The 23,414-nt window shown below is 40.5% G+C and overlaps 1 protein-coding gene across 1 annotated transcript in view; it reads right to left on the bottom strand.

Moving 5' to 3' along the window:
* Positions 1 to 12,328, bottom strand: part of PDE4D (phosphodiesterase 4D, cAMP-specific) — a 1,579,839-nt gene extending 1,567,511 nt beyond the window's left edge. Inside the window, exon 1 of the mRNA XM_011942896.1 lies at positions 12,261 to 12,328. The gene's annotated coding sequence lies outside the window, so the exon portion shown is untranslated. The remainder of the gene's footprint in view (positions 1 to 12,260) is intronic.
* Between the last annotated feature and the right edge of the window lie 11,086 nt (positions 12,329 to 23,414).

The following is a 23,414-nucleotide window of genomic DNA, read 5'->3' as shown; positions in this document are numbered from 1 at the left end:
GTACAACAATTCTCAGCAGCCCATCAGAGGAAGAGAACACAGAAAGGAAGAACCACTTCAGGCTGAACCACAGGGCAGGAAACCCACAGAGACAGCATTCTGCAAAAGTTTCTCTGTCCTTGGTTTCCATCTCAAGGTTTCTTTCTATACCTATTCTCCCTACTTTAGACACTACAACACCCACTTCTTGCTTTTAACCTAACTCGAATTCATCTTCTACATCTGGGGAGACTACAGATAAGATGGTGTTTATCTTATATCTTGAAGAATGAGTACAATTTTGAGAGGCAAGAAATGGCTAGAAAAACATTTCTAGTTAAAAGAACAGCTGGAAAGGATGTGATACCAATGGAGATTCGCAATTAGTCCCTACGGCCAGAGCATAGGCTGCAGGAAAGGAAACAGGAGGCGATACAGCTGGAAGGGCAAGGGCACGGAGGGCCTTACATCTTAATGAGGCTGAACCGTTTTCCACAGACAATGGCTGTCTATGAATGTGTAAATGATGATGGCATGATTTTGTTTTAGAAAGATAATTTCTGGCAAAAGTATAAAGGATGGATTGGAGAGAAATGGGAGGTAAGTGTTAAGCCAGCTACTGTGAAAACCCAGACAAGTGATACTGTGCTGGGCTCCAGCACTGACAGCAGAGATGGGAAGAGGCAGACACCTGTGCAGAGGCACAAACATCCTTAGTAACAGCCTTTCATATGCTTGAAATTCCTCCTGCCATGGTAGTTTTTTTGTTTTGCTTTGTTTTGTTTGAGACAGAGTTTGCTCTGTCACCCAGGCTGGAGTGGAGTGCAGTGGCGAGATCTCACTGCAACCTCCACCTCCCTGATCCAAGCAATTCTCCTGCCTCAACCTCCCAAGTAGCTGGGATTACAGGTGCCTGCCACCATGCCCAGATAATTTTTGTATTTTTAGTAGAGATGGGGTTTCTCTACGTTGACCTCGCTGGTCTCGAACTCCTGACCTCAAGTGATCCTCCCACCTTGGCCTCCCAAAGTGTGGGATTAAGGCATGAGCCACCATGCCCAGCCCTGCCATGGTGTTTTAAACACTGCTAAGTTTGTTGTTAGAGACTCAATAAATGCTTGTTTAATTAAGAATACAGAATTTATTATATGCTGTTGACTCCCATGTTAACTAAATATACCTATCTTGGTAAACTCTAAAGAATAAAGTAAGTTACTTTAAATTATTTATTTTATAAGAATCATTCTCCTACTGGAATATTATTTGCCAATACAATATATTATTCTATGAACAAACTTAGCAGATAATAACATACCATAGAAATTTAATAATAATAATAATAATGGCTGCCATATATGAATATGATACTAACTCATTTCCCACTTTGTTTATTCTTAAAACAGCATTGTAACATAGAAATTATGGACCCTGTGTTACAGATAAGGAAATTAATGCTTAGAAAGTTGGAGTTGTTTTTCCAAGGATACACAACTAGTAAGGAACAGAGCTACTATTCCAGCCCAGGTTTGACTTAATCTAAAATCCATATTCATAATTGTCACATTATACTGTAGTGCATTTTAGTACAGAAAAAATATTTTAAAATATCAAATTTTCAAATATCAAAATTTTTAAGTATTTTAAAAGTAAAAGCACTAAGTTCATATTTCAAGCACTCTATTAATGCTAAAAGAACTTAATATTGTAGGCCAGGCACAGTGGCTTACACCTGTAATCCCAGCACTTTGGGAGGCTGAGGCAGGTGGATCACGAGGTCAGGAGATTGAGACCATCCTAGCTAAAATGGTGAAACCCTGTCTCTACTCAAAATACGAAAAATTAGCCGGGCATGGTGGCAGGCACCTGTAGTCCCAGCTACTCGGGAGGCTGAGGCAGGAGAATGGCATGAACCCGGGAGGTGGAGCTTGCAGTGAGCCAAGATCACTCCACTGCACTCCAATCTGGGCGACAGAGTAAGACTCGGTCTTAAAAAAAAAAGGAAAAATTTAATATTGTAGCCAAAATAGTTTTTAGGTGAAAATATAAGTCGTAAGTCAAATGCACAAGTATAGACCCAATATGCTCAGTAGGAATATGTCACATTTAGTTGTTTTGCTGAAAACTGATACCCAAAACTGAGAATATTCAATGAAATACAGCTAATCAACATCTATGTAAAAATAAAAGTGTAAATTATCTGGAAAACACATATAAGGCAGGACCTCTTGAATGACTTCAAAAATGAGAAAGATATAAAATAATATGACATGGGATTCTTAAAGAATGAACTACTCCAAGTCTGTGAATGTCAAGTTCAAGCATGACATATGCATATATGCTTTTTGCATTATTTTTAACATACTTTTACATATTTATTTTAAGTTAGGTTTATGTGCATTTTATGTTCCTTCTCTCTCTCTTCAAGAGTTAGAAAAATACTTCCTAGAATTGTTTTCATAGTCCTGGACCAACCCTTAGTCTATATATAAAACAAAGGTCTCTATGTTGAATCATCAAATACTTGATTCCTTTGATCATCTGCATTCAATGTGCAGATTTAAAAATACTTTATACTAAATATCTATAAACTTTAAATGCCATTAAAAAATAGAAGTATGGGTTTATGGATGCATTTTTATTCATCATTTGAGTTAAATATTTCTACCTACCTAGGGAAGATTTAGAAGACTTTGGATGGCAATGGAAGCAGAAAACAATGAAACATCTTCAAATGCTTAAAGGAAAAGGAAATTCAACCTAGAATTCTATACGAAGTGAAAATGTATTTCAGAAACAAAGCTAAAATAAAGACATTTTCAGAAAAACAAAAGCTGAGAGATTCCTAAGCAGCTTTCATGTACTCAAGGAAGCACTACAGGTACTCTTCAGGCAGAAAGAAATGATCGCAGCTGGGAGACTGAGATACAGAAAAAATAAGGACTCAAAAAGGGGGCTAACTATGTAGGTATATCTAAATAGATAGTGAATGTCTTTGATAATAATGTCCTAAGGGGGTTAATATTGATGCCAAATGAAAACACATAAACAAAAGTGGGTAAGTTGAGAGTGGTGGAAGTCAATAGAGCAGGAAAAGTGGAAAATAATAATAAATTTTTTAAACCTCAAGACAAAGAAAGTAAAAAAGATTAAAAAAGGGGGCAACAGAAAAGATGAGACAAATGGAGAGCAAACTATAATGATAGATTTTTAAAAAAACACAAATACAATAATTACATAAATCATAAACATTAAGTATTTTATTCAAAAGACAAAATGTGCCAGGCTGTATTAAACAAAGCTATATGTTTCTTACAGGAGACATTTCCTAAATATAAGACTATAGGATGATTGAAGATGAAAGAACAGAAGGAGGTCGCTATGCAGGCACTACCCCAAAATAAAGCTGAAGTAGCCATGTTCACACCATGCAAAGTAGATTTTAAGACAAAACATTAATAGATGAAGAGGAGGAAATACATGGCTGAATTTACTAGGAAGATATAATAATTTTAAAAGTATATGCTTCTTCTAATAACATAGGTTTAAATTATTTAAAGCAAAAATGAACAGAATTACAAAAACTGATAATCCCACAAATCATAAGACATTTTTAACACACCTCTTGTAACAGATTAATAAGCAGGAAAATACTCAGCAGTTATAGAGAAAATGGGAACATGATTTTAAAACTTCAACATACATAGAACACAGCCCTAGTAACGGCAGAATTCATATTCTCTTAAAGTGACCAAAGTGGGATTAAACTAGATATCAATAACAAAAAGACAACTGGAAAATCCCCACATATTTAGAAATTAAGTAATATATTTATAAAGAACATGTAGCTCAAAGAAGAAATCAAAACAGATATTGGAAAACATTTTGAACTGAATAAAAACGAAAATTCTACAGTAGAAAATTTGTGCAATATAGCTAAATCTAGCCTTTGAGGGAGATGTGTAGTCTTAATGTAAATATTAAATGAGAAAAAAAGCCTAAAAATCAGTTATCTTAACATACATTTCAATAAATTATACAATTATAATTATATAAGAACAGCAAATTAAATACAAAGAAAAAGAAGAAATAATATAAGAATAGAAATGAATGGAAATTTTTAAAAATACAATAAAGAATATCAATAAAAAGCCAACAGATGGTTGTTTGAAATGATTAATAAAACTGATAAACCCCTAGTGAGCCTGACTGATAAAGGAGGAAATAACAAAAGGTACAAATATCCAATATCTGAAATGAAAAAGGGACATTAACTGAAGATCTTTCAGATACATTAAAATTATATTCTGAGTAACCTTAAGCAAATAAACTTGTTTATATGAAATGGACAATTCACTGTTGAATTCTGCCAAACAGATAAGGAAGAATTAACAATAATCTTACATAAACTCTACAGAGAAGAGAAAAATAGGAACCACTCCCAACTTGTATTATGAGGTCAGCACATCCTTTATACCAAAACCCAACAAAGTTATTAAAAGAAAAGTCAAGCCAGAACTCTCTCATGTGACAAATGCGAAATCTTAAATAAAAGGTTAACCACCTGAATCCAGTAATGAAACATAGTGTAACTAAATTCAGTTTAGTTACTACAAGGTTGGTGACTAACACAGTTGGTTTAACATTCAAAACATCAATTTAATGTAGTTAACCAGATTAACAGAATGAGGGAGAAACTTCTATTACATCAACAGCTTCAGAAATACCATTTGATAAAATTTAACCTCTGACAAGAAAACTCTTAGCAAACTAGAAACAGAAGAAAACTCTTTAAATGTAATAAAAGGTACTTACAAAAAAAATTGTTAACACCACAAAAAAAAAATCACTCAATATTGAAATGTTACAAACTTTTCTTCTGAAATCAGGAATGAGAAAAAGATGCTTACCATCAACATTTCTATTTGACACTGGAAATCTCCGCCAAAGAAATAAAGCAAGGAACGGGGCCGGGGCGGGAGGGGAGGAGGGCAGGGAAACAAGAAAAGGCATAGGATTGACAAAGAATAAGTAAAAATAGAAATATTCTTAGACAATGTGATTATGTTATTGAAAAGAATCTATAGCTGAAGTGTTCCCATTAACCACAAAGTTTAGCAAGTATGCTGGAAAGAAAAATCAACTGTATTTCTGATACTTGCAACAGGGTGAAAATTACAAAACAATAAAATTTGCAACAGCATCAAAAATATCAAATACATAGAAATACATCTAACAAAAGATGTATATGCCCACTGCAGTGAACTATTTTTCTTTGTGTCAGTACCACACTTAAGTATAGTAAGTATTGATATCAGATAGTTTGAAGTTTTTCCTCCCTGTTCTTTTACTTTAGGGCTACATTGGCTCTTCTTGGCTACTTGCATTTCCATATAAATTTTGGAATAAGATTGTGAGTCTCCATTATAAGATAAAGACTGCTGACACTTTTATTAAAATAGCATTGATTTTATGGGAGAACTGATGTCATTATAATATGTAGTCTTTCTATCCATGCATAATTTAGTCCCCCCATTAATTTACATCTTTATTTTCTTTCAAAAATGGTTTCTAAATTTCTAATACATGGTGTTATAACTTATTAGAATGGTTTCTTTTGGATAATTGAAAAAGAATAGTTATTAGGAAAGAGCATAAGGGAAAGGAGAGATTATGGGTTTTCAGATAATGTGTTAGTTCTTGATCTGAAGTTTCTTTCCTTTTCTATTTTTTGTTGTTGTTGTTGTTAGGATGAGAGGAGGCAATTTCTCAAAATGAAACTGAGATGGCCACAACCCATCATGTATGATACGGATGATATGTGGATAGTGTGTAAGAACTCAAGAGGCATCCACTGGATGGTCCTTTGATCAGGGTTTTTCAAACTGCAGGTTATGTGTTTAGTGGGTTACAAACCAGCCTCATTTTCAATAAAAAAGAAGATATTACAAATCATGAAAGTACATTGTATGCAATAGGTTAAACATTGTTTCATGACACTTTTGCTTAAGCTATACATACATACATATAAATGTACATCTGTATAGACTGTGATGTGAAATCTATTTCTTACTGATTACAGTCAAAAATATAAGTGTCATCACGTTATAACACCTAGTACCTACCATTACCAGGTATTTCGCAGCTATACCATTTTCGCTTTTGCTCAGATTAAGCCTGTTTTGTGAATACCAAGTTTGCGATGGAATAGAAATGAACAAAGTTAATGGTGAAAAATTCATAATCAGTTTATCAATTTAATAAGAAGTTATGAGTGAGTTAATCTGAGAAGAATATGAGAACAACAGTGTAATGAAGGTTACCAGGGCTCAGTATCTTTGAAAGAGGATGTTCAAGAACTACTGGGCTTTAGCTCAGGAAGGGCATTAGAGGCAACATACATTCCCTTTCTGAACGAGACAGCAGGAGCTGCAGAGGCAATGAGTGAAGATAAAGGACAGCTGTCTGGAGGACACCTGTCTGTGTCTGGTTCTCCATCCCTACCCTCAAGATCCACCTTAGCAATTTGCTCTCCTATCTCTCTGGTTCAGGACCACCATTTCCCATATGATGTCTCCAGTCACCCTTAACTGAAATTTAGGCAAAAGAGAGTAGGGTATTGAGAGGTGAGGAGAGTCACTTTACCCTAAGCTGTGCCACTCAGAAGAAACCCTGTAGGTCAAAAACCTCCATATGTCACCACAATATGAAAAAGATTCAAATAATAGCAAAAATGTTACCAACAATAATGAGAATTAATATTTATTGAGCATCTATTTTATGCCAGACATTGTTCCCAGCATTTTACATGGATTAACTCATTTAATTTTCACAATAACACTAAGGTAGGTAATGCAATTGATGGCAGTGGTGGCCCATCTGGAGTGACTGCCAAGAAGACGCCGGCTGCAGCAGGCAAGGCGCAGCCAGGGCTGCATACTCCATAGAGCTGTTGGGAGCTGGGAACAGGCAGAAGCCCCACCGGCTTCTGAGTTTGAGTGGTGGGAGGCCTGCCCTCCTGGGTGCAGCTGCAACCACCCAGCTGTGGGTGCAGACCCAGGCATTCCTGTACTCTCAGGGGCCCAGGAAGCCCTCCTACCCCCACAGGCTCAGAAATGTCTGCTCCCACTGCCCAGCCTCTACCTGCTCCCAGTGCCCACTCCCATTTCAGAGCAAAGTTAAGTGCAAGCTGGGGCACTGTCATGACGCAGCTGGGTATGCCTGTGCTCAGGGTAGCACTGACACACCAGCCCCCTGTCGCCTCAGCCCCCTCCAGACTCTGTGCACCGAGGAGCATGGGAGGGGGGCCAAGGGGGAGCTGAGAGTGGCTCAATATGGACCTGCAGGCACCCCTCAGCATGAACAGCCTGGGTGCCAGGGACAGCAGGTTGATGGCAGTGGGAGGCAGACAGACTCCTGGACAGAAAGGGGCAGCTCCCAGTGAAGCCACACCTTCAGGCCTGGGATGGCCTGAAGCCTGGGGGCCAGGCTGCTAGTTCCACAGACAGGAGTAAGAACTTATGCTGCTTTCTCTGGGCCTGCCCACAGCTGCCCATAGGCCAATTAGCACTCACTTCCTCTTCTCTGAAGCCCATAAAACCCCCTGGACTCAGCCAGACTGGGAAGAGGTTGAGACAACCAGCCTGCAGAGAGGAGCTACCCACTGTGGGTCTCCTCTCTCTTGAGAGCTGCACACTTGACAGGACAACCTGCCTGCAGAGAGGAACTACCCACTTTAGGTCTCCTGGTAGCTGTACTGTCACTCAATAAATCTCTCTGCCTTGCTTACTCTCCAGTTGTCCCTGTACCTCATTCTTCCAGGATAGGGGACAAGAATTTGGGACCTGCTAAATTGTGGGACTGAAAGAGCTGTAACACAAACACAGCTGAAACACACCCCTTGCTTGCCATGTTGCGGGCAAGAAGAGGGAGAGGAGAGAAAAGACCTAGGAGCTCCCTGAGCCAGGGATGTGACACCCTCTTTGAGGCTCTATGGTTCCTGGTGTCTCCAAGCTTCCAGGCACTGCCACATTCCCGGATGCCAACAGTGGAAGCCACTTGTGGTATACCTGGTCCAGCCACAGCCTCACAGGGAGCTGGCACTTGTGCCGGCATCTGGAGCTGCCTGCCCTGCTGCAGCTGGCATGCCTTGTTGTGCACAATGGGCAGCTCCCTTGTTCACATACCCCTTGCCTTTTCACGCCTGGCTCACCCTTGGCAGGCATAAGATCTGGGCCGGTAGTGCAAGCCCAGCGCAGCCTGCCCAGACTGAGGAGGAAGAACTAGCCCAGTGGGCCCGAGCAAAACTCAGGCAAAGGCACCATTGGCCACAAAGGTTTCCGGCTGGCAAAGCAACACCCCAAGAATCCTGTGATGTTTTCCCCATTTTGCGAGTGAAGCAGATGAGGCACAGAATTTTTTTTTTTTTTTTTTTTTTTGAGACGCAGTCTCACTCTGTCGCCCAGGCTGGAGTGCAGTGGCCGGATCTCAGCTCACTGCAAGCTCCGCCTCCCGGGTTTATGCCATTCTCCTGCCTCAGCCTCCCGAGTAGCTGGGACTACAGGCGCCCGCCACCTCGTCCGGCTAGTTTTTTGTGTTTTTTAGTAGAGACGGGGTTTCACCGTGTTAGCCAGGATGGTCTCTATCTCCTGACCTCGTGATCTGCCCGTCTCTGCCTCCCAAGGCACAGAATTTTTAAGCAACCAGTGCACAGCCTTGCAGCTAAAAATTGTGGGAAATAAAGAAAGAAAACAACTAAGAGTGGGCTATGAAGCAACCAGGAAAGAAGAGGATACTGAATTGTTAGCTTGACAAAAATGGGACTCTATACATTTTCCATTTGCCTTTAGTTAGAACTACAAGAGTTCATACACACACGCACGGTAAATACATGCTTGAACTCCCACGGCCTTTACCTGACCACTTGTGTATGGTATTTGTGGAAATGCCTGAGGTTATTTTTTCCCTCAAGAAAGATACTGTCTTTGAGGCTTCCAAACTAGTCTTCATAATGCTGAAAGTTGCTAGGGGCTCAGCAGGACAGTAATGCACAACCCAAGAGACTTTATCATCAGGTGACTAAAATTCACCCTGCTTATTTGAGACACATCAGTCCCCTACCTTATTTTGGGAAATACAGCAAAATGGCTGGTAGACAGATGGTATTTTGTAGACCAACAAAATAAACTATTTAATCCATGTCACTGGGGGAAAAAACGTCATCAAAATCCCAAAGCCCAGTGAAATACCCATTCCAGAAACAGGGCTGACGTCAACCAGCTGGGTAGAAATATTGATCATTACATGGTGGTTTCCCCACAGAGCTGTTAAAGGAACTTAAAAAGTTGCTCAAAGGTGAGAGGAGAAGCAAGAAAGAGACAGAGGGCTAGCTATTACTAACGAACTTGAAGTACTATTTAAAAGAGAGAGAACTTTCAGCCTGACATTTAGACATTGCTTATGTGATGTGCACAGTCATTTTAAAGCCCTGACCTCAATTCAGTAGTTTAAAAAGAACTCAGCTTCTACTTCCACCCTTTTCCAAATGCCAGCAAAGAACTCATTTCTCAGACCCTTTTCATCCATAGGAAATCCCTGAGAACTTTACAAAAAAATTAAGAAGAAAAAGGTCAGAAAGTTAAAATGCAGTATGCAGTCTCTCTCCTTCCTAAAATGGCCATTTGGTTAAAAGCCATCATAATGAAAGAGTTAAAATTCTGTCCAGTTTAAGAACAACCAGTTGACCTTTAAATGTGCTGGTTTGAATCCAATCACCTTTCAACAAGCATGAAATCTGGCACAAGGCGTACTAACGCACACCAATTATTTTCATAGTGTACATGACTGATCTCACAGCGTCCTGTTTGGAAAAAAAGAATAGTGTTCATTTTCCAAAAGCCAGACCTAGAGGCTGAGTGTCTCTGTTGGTGGGTGGGATTTTCCTTTGGTAACTGCCTCCAAAAGTGCCTTTGGAGGAGGTTTTTCCTTGAAAAAGCACAGCATAATACCTTAAGGAAAATAACTTTTTCATTTTGTTTAAATTCTGTTAAATGAAATAATTTCCTCCAACTTTTAATACATCAAAGGTAAAAATAGCTGGGAAATAATTAATTACTATCCTTAGTTAAGAACTTTGCAAGCCATATATGTAGGAGAAAAAACAAGCCACTGCCAGTGAAAGAGTGAAATCCTGAATCCTACTTGGAGTAAATGGATTCAAAACCAATCGTTGAGAGACTTTCTACTCCCTAAAATGATTATTTTCTTTTTAAAAAGTAATTCCCATGAGATTCTCCTAAATGATGAGATCCTCTGATATCTTCAAAATATAGTTCAAATTACAACATTCCTTCACAGGATTTTTAAGAACATACTGGATGGCTGTTTTTGTGCAATGTACAGACATAGGTGCCCTGATCTGGGGACTATACCATGCAGCCAGATACACTCTGGTCAACTGCAAGACTGTGTTCCTTCTCACCTCCTTTCTCTACCTCCGTGGTTCCCCCTGCACCCTAGCCCACCCCATTTCCATCACAGCAGAATGCTCTCCCATGTCAGACAGTAACATGGACTACTAACCCCACACCTGGACCATATTCAAGCCAGAGTCGGATTTTCCTTTGTTGAATCCTTTGCCTGAGGAGTGAGACTTCTGAGATTCCCTCCCCAAATCCTTCTCTCAGATCCTCGCTTTGGTGGGAGACTTCTGTTGGCCATGCCCATGTTTGCCAGCCCCTCTCTGCCACAATATTTGATTTTCCTTCTCATTCACTCTCTTTATCTTGTGAGTCCAGAGGACAGAAACGTCAGGATCTCACAGCAATGTAGGTAGTGGCCCGTGGGTTGTGGTACCGGGCCCACACTCAGACCTTCACCCACCCAGCCACTTCTACTTTGGCACTGAGGAGGGAGGGGCTTGATTCAGGAAAAGAAGGCACTGCCTAGGTTGGGTGCTAGTCACAGACCGTGCTGGCCCACGGCCCTGACCCAGAAGGCCCCCTTAGAGATTCCCATCAGGAAAATCTGGTTATGTGCACAGTCCTGAAGATTCCCCCAAAATCAAAGGATTTCTCCCAAAGCCCTGGCAGAGCAAGGTCATTCCACAGACATGCCAGGAAAGACAGGTAGCCAGAGTCTCTGTTGGCCTCCCTCGCTCCCCCTGTCTTAATCTGCACTCATTCCTAAGCAGACCTCCGTCACCGGCTTCTTCTCAACAGCACTAATTCTGTTCCTTTTTTCCTACTCCAGGACTGATCAGATGTCAAGGTCCGGACACTCGTCATTAACACCAACTCACAACTGATTCCCCCACCTGCTTTGGCCTCACCAAGATTTGGCAAGCAGGAGAAATAAATGTCACTTTGCTACCATCCTCTGCTCAACCTCCAACAGAAAAACCCACATTGCCTAAGAACAAAGCATGAAATACTGCTGGCCTACCCTGATTTTTCAGCTATTCTCCTTGCATATAGTAAATGACTCCCCAAGCAACATCATCTTAAAGTCTGAGACACAAAAAAGGACCCAATGTCCTATACACTTGAAGAACTGCATGGCAATATATTTAGTTAACATTTTCTATTTTATTAATCAGGGTACACAATTCAATTGTTGATGTGATCTGTTCAGGCTTCCCAGTCTCTCCTTTCTGACATCATCCTATATACCACAACCTCCACCAGAAAAGCAGTATGGTATTGGGAAAAAGAGATCTAAAGGCAGAAGACTAGGGCTTCACTCTCAGCATTGTTAACTGAGTGACTTGGCTAAGTCACTGAAATTCACTGAAACTGCAGTTTCCCCTTCTGTCAAATGGGGATAACAATATCAGCCTCACAGGGTGCTATGAAGGAAGCAAATGAGATAATGAAAGTGAGCATCCTTTTAAAATTAGAAACAGAGAATAACGGAGAGGGGAGGGGTAAGGGGAGAGGAGGAAGAAAGGAAACAATCTGCCCTCCCTCACCCCTTCACACTAGGTAAAATAAAATGTTTAGACAGAAAAACCTAAAGAAGAGGATCCAAATAAAATGTTCTTAGGAACTGTCAAAGAGAGAAGCCACTGGAATCTCCAAATCTGGCCAAGAGCTCAGCTTGAGCAGCATGTTTTGAACTCCTGAGTCCATGGAACCCTGCACTAAAGCTCTGGCACTCTGACCTGCAGAAAAAAAACAAAATTGCTTTCCTCAGTTCATTCCCTGTAGTTTAAAAACAAGAGCAACTGAAAGGCAAGCTTCGGGAGCAAGGGGAGACAAACACCTCAGACCATTAACTTACTTTATCCCCATGGGAAATCAACTTCAGGAGAACATTTCAGCTTTCTATGTTCTTCTTGGTCCCACTCAAATGGGAAGTTCTGCTTGAGGCCAGAAATAGAAAACAGGAAGTCAACAGAACTGATTTTCCTAACTGCCCAAATGCAAATCACGGCACTCCATTATGGACGAGAATTAGAGTAAAATGTAAACCTCTTTTTAAAAAGAAGTTCACATGCTAACCGTGTACAGAAAACATCCTACTCCAGGGAAGAAAGAAAGAAAGGAAAGATCCATCAGCTTCCTTCCTTAATAAAGGAGGACTGACAGAGCTGGACTGACAGCAAAGTAAAAGTTACCGAGGGCAGAACTGCACTGCCACTAAAAATAATGAAGTGTCCCACTTCAATGCTGACTCTATTCTCCAAGTCGGTTCCTCTAAAGGTGCTTTTCTTCAAGGGAAGCAGATACTAAAGTGACTCTCCTCTCAACTTTCTCATTACCATTCAGACTATTTTGTTAAAGTCTCATGTTTGAAACTTTCAAGTTGAAACTCCAAGCTCCACCCCCCACATACAGACCTCTTAGTTTCTATCACATACCATCATGTCCACCTTATTTGCATCAGTCATAAACTCTGCTCATTCTTCTATCACAGCTCCCCTGACATTTGCCAGACCTCACCATTTCCTCAGCCATTTCTGGTCTGATCCTCAGCTCCCCATGCCTGCTGCCTGCTCTCTTTTATAAACATACTAGATGAATCTTTCCAGCATGCTGCTTCCCCTGCCCCCAAGTCTGCCACAGCTCCCTACTACCTATTAATCACATCTGAGTCGCCTCAGCCAGTGGTCTTGCCATATCTACCTAGCTTAAGCTGAGTGTTATAGGAGAAAGTGCACTAGCCCGGGCACCGGATGGATCAGGTAAGACTCTAGCTTAGGTAAGCTTTATCATGTCATATAGCGGCTGTGTGGATTGAGGAAAATTATGAAACTTCTTTGCACTTCAGTTTTCTTATTTGCAGAATGAAGATAATAACACCTACCTATGCAGTTACTAAGGATTAAATAGGATAACATGCACAAAGTGATCCTAGTGAGTTTCAGTAAGAAGAATGAATGCTTATGAGGTGTTTACCACATTCCAGCTTCTGTTCTGAGTGCTGTACATGTGTTTATGCAGATATTATTAACCTCATTTTGCAGAAGAGGAACTTGAGGCAAGAGAGAGTAAGTAAAGTCACATAACAAATCCGTAGAAGAGCTAACTTTTGAACTCCAACAGCCTGACTCCAGTGCCTGCAAATGTAACTCCATGCTCTACTGCCTCCCATTTACCCTTCCCTCCAACTTTCACTGGCTAACACAGCCTACAGGTCCACCTCAGTCCTGCTCATCCTTCCAGGCTTCCCTTCACATTCCAGCTTCCTGTGACGAATGCCATGCTCCATTTTCTCTCCAATCTCACCTGACGTCTTGAAGGGAGCAGTTCAGTTACAGCATTCTCTCTACACCCAACTGTACCATCTCTCTACTCTTTATCTTGCCCTCATATACACATAAGCTTGTCATTGTTCTTCAGTTCTTTGGGTAATCTCTTCCTAGAAGCTGCATCTAAAAAATATACCACATTCCCAAATTCCATCATGTCCAAAAAGAAGCATATTACTTCCATCAACACCCCAGCTGCCATCACCATGCCAACTCGCCTGACTTCCATTTACTTATCTAGCAAACATTTACAAAGTATCTGCCATGTTCATTTTGTCAATGAAGATGATGTGGGACTTGTTACTCTAGGAGTTCACAGTCTAATGAGATCAATGTTTATACAGAAAATGTAAATAGGTTGTGATAAGTATTAAATGCATGCTGCTAATGGCATCATCGCCTCTGGCTCTTCTCAGTCCTGCATTTCCCACGTTGTATCATGCACCAAAGCTGTCACACTGCCCCTTCCTCTTCATCTCTGGTGCCACTTGTGATTTACTTGCACCCTACCTTGTTTCTGAACTATTGCAGCCCCTCCCAACTTATCTCACTGCCTCATTCACCTGCCTTTCAAAACCAGCTCACCTCCTGCTGCCCAATAACTTGATGTGATTCTCATATTTAAAACCCATGAATGCAGCCAGGTGTGGTGGCTCACGCCTGTAATCCCAGCACTTTGGGAGGCTGAGGTGGGCGGATCATGAGGTCAAGAGATTGAGACCATCCTGGCCAAAATGGTGAAGCCCCATCTCTACTAAAAATACAAAAATTAGCTGGGCGTGGTGGCACACACCTGTAGTCCCAGCTACTCAGGAGGCTGAGGCAGGAGAATTGCTTGAACCCAGAGGCAGAGGTTGCAGTGAGCCGAGATTGCACCACTGCACTCCAGACTGGTGACAGAGTGAGACTCTGTCAAAAAAAAAAAGAAAAGAAAAAAAAAACCATAAATGCTAATGAACCAAGTGCAAAGCCCTGAGCTTGTCCAGGCAACATTGCCTGGAAACTTGACTTTCAATCCTTAATTTGCTCTATTCTTCTCACATACACACGCTTCATACATCACAGCTAAGAGACTTCCCACAATTCTCTAAAAACGACTCACATTTCTATTTCCTGTTTTTCCCTTTGCCCACCCTGCCCTCTCTCCCTCTGCCTTCATTTTTTTTTTTTTTTTTTTTTTATTAACCTCTAGAACTTAGGTGCTCCTGCTCCAAGGTTTAGGTCAAAAGTTACCTCCTCCATGAAGCTTTCTCTCACTCTCCCACAATGTGTGAAAACCCCATTCTCTGATTTGCTTAGTTGTACATTTGTGTATTCTACCTTGCACTATGGTCATTTGTATATTTATCTAATGTTTCTGTGCTTTAGGAAAGGTACATTGTCTTAATCATCTTTGTTGAATACAGTGCCTAGCAGAGTGCCTCAAGTATAATATGTGCTCAATAAATAATAGATACATTTTTCCATGCATATTTTCCACTGTATCCAAGTGGAAAATATATCCATGTGATACAGTGGAAAATATCTCATGAAGAGAGATATAGTGAGGAAAATATCTCATGAAGACCAAAAGCAGAAATCCAAGTTTTTTCTTTTCATTACTATCATCTGTGATTATTAATTTTATGTGTCAACATGGTTGGGCTTAAGGATGCCCAGATAGCTGGTAAAATATTATTTCTGGATGTGTCTCTCAGGGTGTTTCTGGGGGAAATTAGCATTTGAATCAGTAGACTAAATAAAGAAAATCTGCCCTCACAAATGTGAGCCAGCATCATACAATTTATTGAGAGTTTAGGTACAATAATAAGGCAGAAGAAGGTGAACTCTCTTTCCTTCAGCTGGGACATCCATCTTCTCCTGCTCTGACATTGGAGTTCCTAGTTCTTGGGCCTTCAGATTCTGGGACTTATAGCAGTTCCTCCCCACACCCCCAGTTTCTCAGGCCTTTGGCATCAGACTGGGAGTTATGCCATTGGCTCCCCTGGTTCTCAGACCTTTGGACTCGTACTGAATTATACCACTGGCTTTCCTGGTACTCCAGCTTCAAGATGACATATTGTGAGACTTTTCAGCCTCCATAATTGCATGAGCCAGTTTCTATAATAAATTTCCTCTTGTGTACCTATATATTTCCTATTGGTTTTGTTTCTCTATAGAATCCTAATAGATCATCTAATTGTTTATCTAACAAGTCTTTTCCTCCCTAGACAATATGTTAGGCAATACACAAAAATAAAAACACAGACATCTGCACTCAATAAACTTACATTCAGTATCAGACAGATTAGCACAGAATACAAATAAAATAATGAGATACATGCAAAACAATATGCATTGCAAAATTACGGGAATTCACCACCAACTAGGTACGTGACCTTGGGCAAATCACACCGTGAGCTAAATGTTAACAAGTTTAAAATGCAGAATCAGAGGCAGTCTATGAATTAATGATTCTAACCATTGCATGGCCTCCTTTGCTGATGGATGGCACGTTGGTGTTAGAAAGTGCTTATGTTTGCAAAAGTCCATTATTGATGCTTTAATTCTAAGGAAATTATGTAGGCAGCAACTAAAGAAAGGTTAAAAAAAAATCAGCTATAATTGATAACTAGACAATGAAAAAAATTAATTATCAGTGATTTATCAGCACCACTAGATAAATACATAAGGGAAATTTAAGGTCATGAAATGTAGGACAAGCCTCACAGGAAGCAATGTCCCAGTGGAGGAGATGCTGTCCCCTGGGCTCCCACCTTCCACCACTAGTATTCACCATATCTGATTGGAAATGTGTGCATGTGAGTCAGCCTGCCCTCTGTGGTGTGAGTGGCGACCTCTTTTTCTTCATCTCTGTATCCCCTACACACGAGGCTTGGCACATAGCAAGTATTCAGTAAATGTTTATGAATGAAGCAATCACTCATTGTCACCAAGAATTTACTGGGAATTTCACATGCTAAATCTAGAACAAATGATGTGGCTCCTATCATCAAATAAAATCTGTGAAAACCCTAAAACGTAAACTGCAAACCATGACTTGGTATTAGAGAGGGGCCATTATCAAATGAAGACAACTCGGCTGCCAAGAAGTCATTTCAAAATAACAAATTCTCTTTTTGTTATTTCTCAAACACTGTGAAAAGGAATCTCAGTCTGCAGAAACAATTCACAAGCCCCTTCCTTTCATGTGGTCATGTCACATCACACAAGCCCTGTCATGCACCTCTCTCCTTCCTACCCTCCCACCAAAAATGCTCTCCCAAACCTAGTCCTCAAATCTGTGCCCTTCTAACCCTCCACCTTTTCGCATGATTCTGTATCACAAAAGCCCAAAAGAACTACTCTGGCAAGATCTAACAGTATCTGAAATATCGGGAAGAAAAATAAAATAAATAGGAAAAACTAGAACAATTATTTGTAGGCAGCAGAACAACATCTCAGATCTACCATATATTATAAATGCTGGCCTGATGGCATATAAATAAAACTTCAAGGTGCCCAAAGAAATTGAAAATGGTACAAAGAAACAGAAGTGTTTAAATTTTTTAAGTATCTGCAATGTTTGGGGGATTTGTGATGCTCAATCACAAAATATCTATTAAGCACCTACTCTAAGAATTTGTTTTGAAACAGATACTATGTCAGGCGTACCTAAGACTGCCACCCCTCCCCCTACATTTGGACATCACTAGAAGGACCCCATGGGACTCACTGTATGACGGTACCTAAAGCTAAGATTTATTCTAGTGATATAGTACGGATACACAGCCAGATCATAAGGGAGAGCCACAGGCAGAGTCTGAAGGATTTTATGTGCAGACTTCCTTATGCTTCTGCCTACCATGGGAGATAACATAGAGTACAGCAAGGAAAATGCAACAACTTGTGTATGATGTTTCAGCCATTGGAAGAAGCTTCTTTTTAGAAACTCGGTGCCCAAGGTTTTTCATGGGGCTGAGCACATAGGCACCCTCTGCCAAGCACATCAAAATATTCCAGACTCCAAGCAGGCGAGCAGGTGTTCAAGCATAAACTATGTTGTTTGCACAAAAGTCTAGGCACAGTGAACCACACTTAACAATTGACTGTTGACTGAGAGCCCTCCAAGGGCCAGGTTCCCAGTTACCAACCAAAGGCTAACCTGGCAAGCGGGTCTTTCTAAAGGTAGCAGAGTCAAGCCTGCTGTGTTAACTCTTTCCTGCACAGATATAAAGGCCCAGTTTTTGTTTCAAGGCAATTAACATAGACAGAAATAAGATTTATACATAAAAATATGCATTGCATACAGTAGCATCCTAGATAACAGTAAAGCAAAAATTCCCAAAATGTCCTTGAGCACTTTTATCAGCATCATCAGGATGCTTGTCAACCTAGCGGCTACAGCCCAAAGCATCCTGAGCAATAGAAGAATGGAGCATCAGTAAGAGCCACAGGCTGAGGGGAGATTACAGAAGACCTTGAATACCGTAATGAGACATTTGAATTTGATTTCATAGTCTTAGAAAGCCACTGAAGGTTTTATTTTTTCTGCACCAGATGACAAGATCAAAATAGCATTGTTTGAAGGTGAATCTGATTACCTATATAGAATATATTGAAGGAGGATAAGACCAGAGGCCAAGAAACCAGAAACTCAAAAGGAAAGAAAATAATCCTAATATGTAGGGACCACTCATTAGGAATTAGACTCTGCTCAGGGTGCTTCCCATGAATCCTGTCAGCCTTCTAAGGCAGTTACTATTGTTCCCTGTAGCTTGCCAGCGTCATGCAAGTCAGGACAATAGGAATGGAGCAGCAAATAGAAAAGGAAATAGATGAAAAAGAACTGAAAATAGAAAAAGGAGTGGTGAACCAGTGCCTGAGGCAAGGGAGAGGAAGTCATCACAGGTAACTCCTGAACATATCTCTTTCTTTCCTTCCTTTGGGCCTTTTATTCTAAGACAGGGAGAAAGTCATCTTCCAAAAATGGGGGAACATAAAAAGAGAACTAAAAGCAGAAATAGTCAAAATTTTCTAAATGAGATAAGAGAATTGAAGAAGGAATAGGATGTTCCACCTTCTTTCTGACTCAGACAGTAAGGAGTGGGTAAACTAGTAGCGTTCTTTTATCTTCACTATCTCAGAGAAATTTACGCTATTAAAATGGTTTCTTCTTGATTATTTCCCTGACATGATGCAACCCCAAAATCACTTAATAACTGAGCTACTCTTGAGACTAATTCTTAAGGTGTCTAAAATGAACACCCAAAAGCATCACAGTCTCATTAGGACACATTTATTAATCACTTGATCCCATGAAAGATGTTTGTGATGCTACAGTGAGACACTGACCCCAAGGGCTTTAGAGGACACAACATAGAAATCTGTTCAATTGATAAATATCCATCTTAGTTCTTACTTTATAAAACCCAGAATAAGTAACAAGACATGACAAGCCACTATCTGTTGTCTCAATTGGCATTTAAGCGAGAGGCCAAAGACCATTAGAACAAATTGAAATTAATTAATGTAGCAAAATAACTCAATACTAGGATGCTGATCTTATCTTGTTGAAAATCACTCCAAGATCTTTATTTGTCCTTAACGTAACTTCCAAGTGAGTTGCCTGTATCTTTCCTATGCAGAATCCCTATTAGCCAATTGCAGTGCTCGGCAGTGTGGCTAGGAAACAAGAAGGAGGAACTTGAACAAAATCCTTAAAATAGACCTTACCCCAAAGGCTTACGGAATGTCCCCCATGATTGGGGAGAATTCATTCTGATTTTGGTAACCAGCTCAGTTACAGCTTGCTTGAGAATTATTTTCCTCTAAGAGGTAATGCCAGGAAAAAGTTATATGAAAGGATTTGCTCTTCCTCGGGGTAATTTATGTATTTCTTTATATTTCAGCCTGCCTTGTACTTCATGCAGGTTGAACAGAAATGTTTCCTGAGCATGTATTGTTACAGCCCTCTCAGATGGTATAAAAGAATGAAAGAAGACACGACCTGTTTTCCAGGATTTTCACAAAAAAAGATGGGATGAACACAGGTAAAAGCAAGATGAACATACGCAGGTGACTGTTTATAAACAGCAATTAAGTGCATGGGTTATGGGGCGTTGAAGGGCCTAGGTTTAAATCCTGGCTCCACTAGTTACCACTTGGAGCAAGTTAGCAAGTTGTATACTCTTTGTAAGCCTCAGTTTCCCCTTCTGAGAAACTGGGTTGATAGTACTCACCTCATAGAGTCCTTGTCAAGGGTGGTAAGATAATAAACATAAATGCTTGGCACATAATATGAGTTCAACAAATGTTAACTACTATTATCCAAAAAATTATTGTTTTTGTTTTTACTACTATTACTACTACTCCTAATGCCTTGCTACTCTCATCTATATTTTGCCCCATACCTTAAAGACAGGGAGGCTCCCAAGCTGAATGCAGTGGTCCAGGTCAGATAGAATATAATGTATCTCAGGCAGGGAAGCCAGGAGGCTCGGGGTCTGTCAAAAATGGCACAGAAGAGCATTTCCAATGGAGGAGATGACTGTGGAAAGGAGTAAGCAGAGCCTGGATGAAGTAAATAAGTACATTTGCTCTAAATGGCTTTTTGAACCGAGAAAGGGCATATGTTCACAGATCATATCATTTTCAGAGCTGGAAATTGACTTAGAAATCCTTAAGTTACTTTTTTTTTTAATGCAGCTTTTGGATAGCCATAAAAATCTTGTACCTTCCTTTAATGTTATTTAAATTTTTGAAATAAGTTCAGTAACAAGAAAAAAAAGAAAAATGGACACAACAGTAACTTTCAGATGATTTTCTTTAGATCGTAAAAGATACGTATTTCGGCCGGGCGCGGTGGCTCACGCCTGTAATCCCAGCACTTTGGGAGGCCGAGGCACGCGGATCACGAGGTCAGGAGATCGAGACCATCCTAACTAACACGGTGAAACCCCATCTCTACTAAAAATACAAAAATTTTTAAAAAAAAAATTAGCCAGGCGTGGTGGTGGGCGCCTGTAGTCCCAGCCACTCAGGAGGCTGAGGCAGGAGAATGGCGTGAACCCGGGAGGCGGAACTTGCAGTGAGCCAACATCGCGCCACTGCACTCCGGCCTGGGCGTCAGTGCGAGACTCTGTCTCAGGGGAGAAAAAAAAAAAAGGAAACGTATTTCTTCCTTTGATCATGTGGCTACAACGTTAGCACTGAATCTGCTTGCTCACCACCAGCTTTTCACTCCTAAGGAAATGCAGAAGACAGAGCCAGAGGCAGGCTACTCTCCATGTCAAGCTTATCTGCTGCTTTATTTTCAAATACCTTAAGACCCTTTCACCCTGACTCTGATACACCCCATAGCAGGCCAGGACTCTGCTTACTCCAAAATCATAATTTTACAGACAAAGAGACAGTGAGACTCCAGGGACTTACTCTTAGCCACACAGCTAGTTGGCTAAGAAAGGAAACAGAAATCCTGCTGATGGAGAGGAGGATTCAGAGGAAGAGAAACAGGATAATGAAGGCTTATAATAACTGTGGGAAATCAAATGATGTCGGCAGCAACAAAGAGACTTAAGCAAAAAGATATTTAGGAAAAGAGACTTAAGCAAAAAAGGGGCTTAAGCAAAAAAGATATTTAGGAAAAGAGACTTAAGCAAAAAAGGGACTTAAGCAAATAGAATTTTTAGGAAAAGCGTTCTTGCTGCTGTATGCAGAGTGCAATAAATAACCCATGTCATATTCCTTATCTCTGCACCTTTTGCTACCAGAACCTAAAATATATACCAAGAAAATATATTTAAAGGTAAAATCTGGTGGTTTTTTTTTTTTTTCATTAGAGTCTATTTTCTATGTATAATCAGTGATTCACCCGTTTCAGGAATGAAGTAGAAATGAAGGATTTTCTCCCTGATGGTTATAACAAACTTCAAGGCTCTATGGCTAAAAATACAAATTCCCTTTTGTTGCTTCTTTGTTGTGGTTGTTGTTTCTGAGATAGGGTCTTTGTGTTGCCTGGGCTGGAGTACAGTGGTGCCATCACAGATCACTGTAGGCTCAACCTCCGAGGCTCAATCAATCCTCCCTAGAGCTGGCATGCAGGAACGTACCACCACATCTGGCTAATTTTTGTATTTTTAGTGGAGATGGGGTTTCGCCATGTTGTCCAGGCTGATCCTGAATTCCTGAGCTCAAGTGATCCACTCACTTCAGCCTCCCAAAGTGCTGGGATTACAGGTGTAAGCCACTGCACCTGCTTATGTTTTTTTCAAGGGCAAAAAATTACAAATTGAGCACTCATGAACTTAGAGTCTTTTGAATGTTCTCCAAATCAAAAGTCAAGTTTTGGTCCTACTTCCCCTAAGCAGAGAGTTCTTTCCAGCTTAGAGCTTCATTTCAAAGAACTGATGGCAAGGATTTTTCGGGTACAGTTCTCATATTTGAAAGCTTCATTCCTTCCAAGCACAACTGTGTGCATATTGACCTAATACAGACCTTTTGGTAGATTCTCAGAAAATGTTTGACGGTGACCTTGGCCTTCAGGACTTGGCCACCACCCTTAGTTTTCATGGTCTTTTCCCACAGGGAACCAGATGAAAAAGGAACTTCAAGCCTGGAATTATTCTGTTCAGCCACTTCTCCTGTTGCTTACCAAAGGCTTTGCCAATGATAATACTGATAAAGGGCAACATAAACATGTCTATGTGCGAGTTGCCATCTGAAACTAAAGTTAAACACACTTGGTGCTGACCAATAAACTGTAGTGTTTTTTTCAGAAGCAAAGAGGATATTCTTTTTCCCTTGGAGCCTTGGAAAACAGGCAAGAGTATGAGGTAGGGGAAACTCCAGAGTTTCTACATAGGAAGGGACTGAAGCAGGAATCTACCTAGAAGAGAAGCCTAGGGGACTTGACTCTTCTTTTTTTCTTGATATGATTTGAATGCCCCCTTCAAAACTCGTGTGGAAATTTAATTGCCGATGTAATGGTATTGGGAGGTGGGCCCTTTAAGAGGTGATTAGGTCATGAGGGCAGAGCCCCATGAGTGGGCTCCTGATAAAAGGATAAGTTCAGCCTCCATTTGCTCTCTGTCTCTAGTGCTCACTTCCACCTTCCACCCTTTCACCATGAAGGACCTTCACCAGATGCTGGCACCATACTCTTGGACTTCCCAGTCTCCAGAACGGTGAGCCAAATCAACTTCTTTCTATGTAAATTACTGTTTGTGGTATTCTGTTATAGCAACAGAAAAGAGACTAAGACAATACCTAACATGGTGTTTTGATATACATATTGTCACAAGGCAAAATTATAACAACTTTAGTTTTAAGATCTAATTGGCGTCTATTTGTGAAAAGAATTCAGCAGTATTTTATTCTATAAATAGAGTGAGTGCTCCACTGGGCATGGCAGAACAGTTGGTTTTTGTAAAATGGGAACACAAAAAAAGGCAGATCAGTTAACATCAGGTTACTTCAGGTTACTTTTCTTATAAGGGTTAAAACAGTGGAGATTACCTTATTATACTGACTCAGGTTGACTGGGCCCTTTCCAATTGGTTTCTGTGACTCTTCTGTTTTCAAAAATATCTGGTCTGTTTGGAAATTTACCTGCTTTCTAGCTACTCCGGAGGCTGAGGCAGGAGAATGGCATAAACCCGGGAGGCGGAGCTTGCAGTGAGCTGAGATCCGGCCACTGCACTCCAGCCCG

Source organism: Colobus angolensis, unplaced genomic scaffold (genome assembly GCF_000951035.1).
Source record: "Colobus angolensis palliatus isolate OR3802 unplaced genomic scaffold, Cang.pa_1.0 Scaffold212, whole genome shotgun sequence".
Lineage (NCBI taxonomy): Eukaryota > Metazoa > Chordata > Mammalia > Primates > Cercopithecidae > Colobus > Colobus angolensis.
This window is presented reverse-complemented; position numbering and strand designations above follow the sequence as displayed.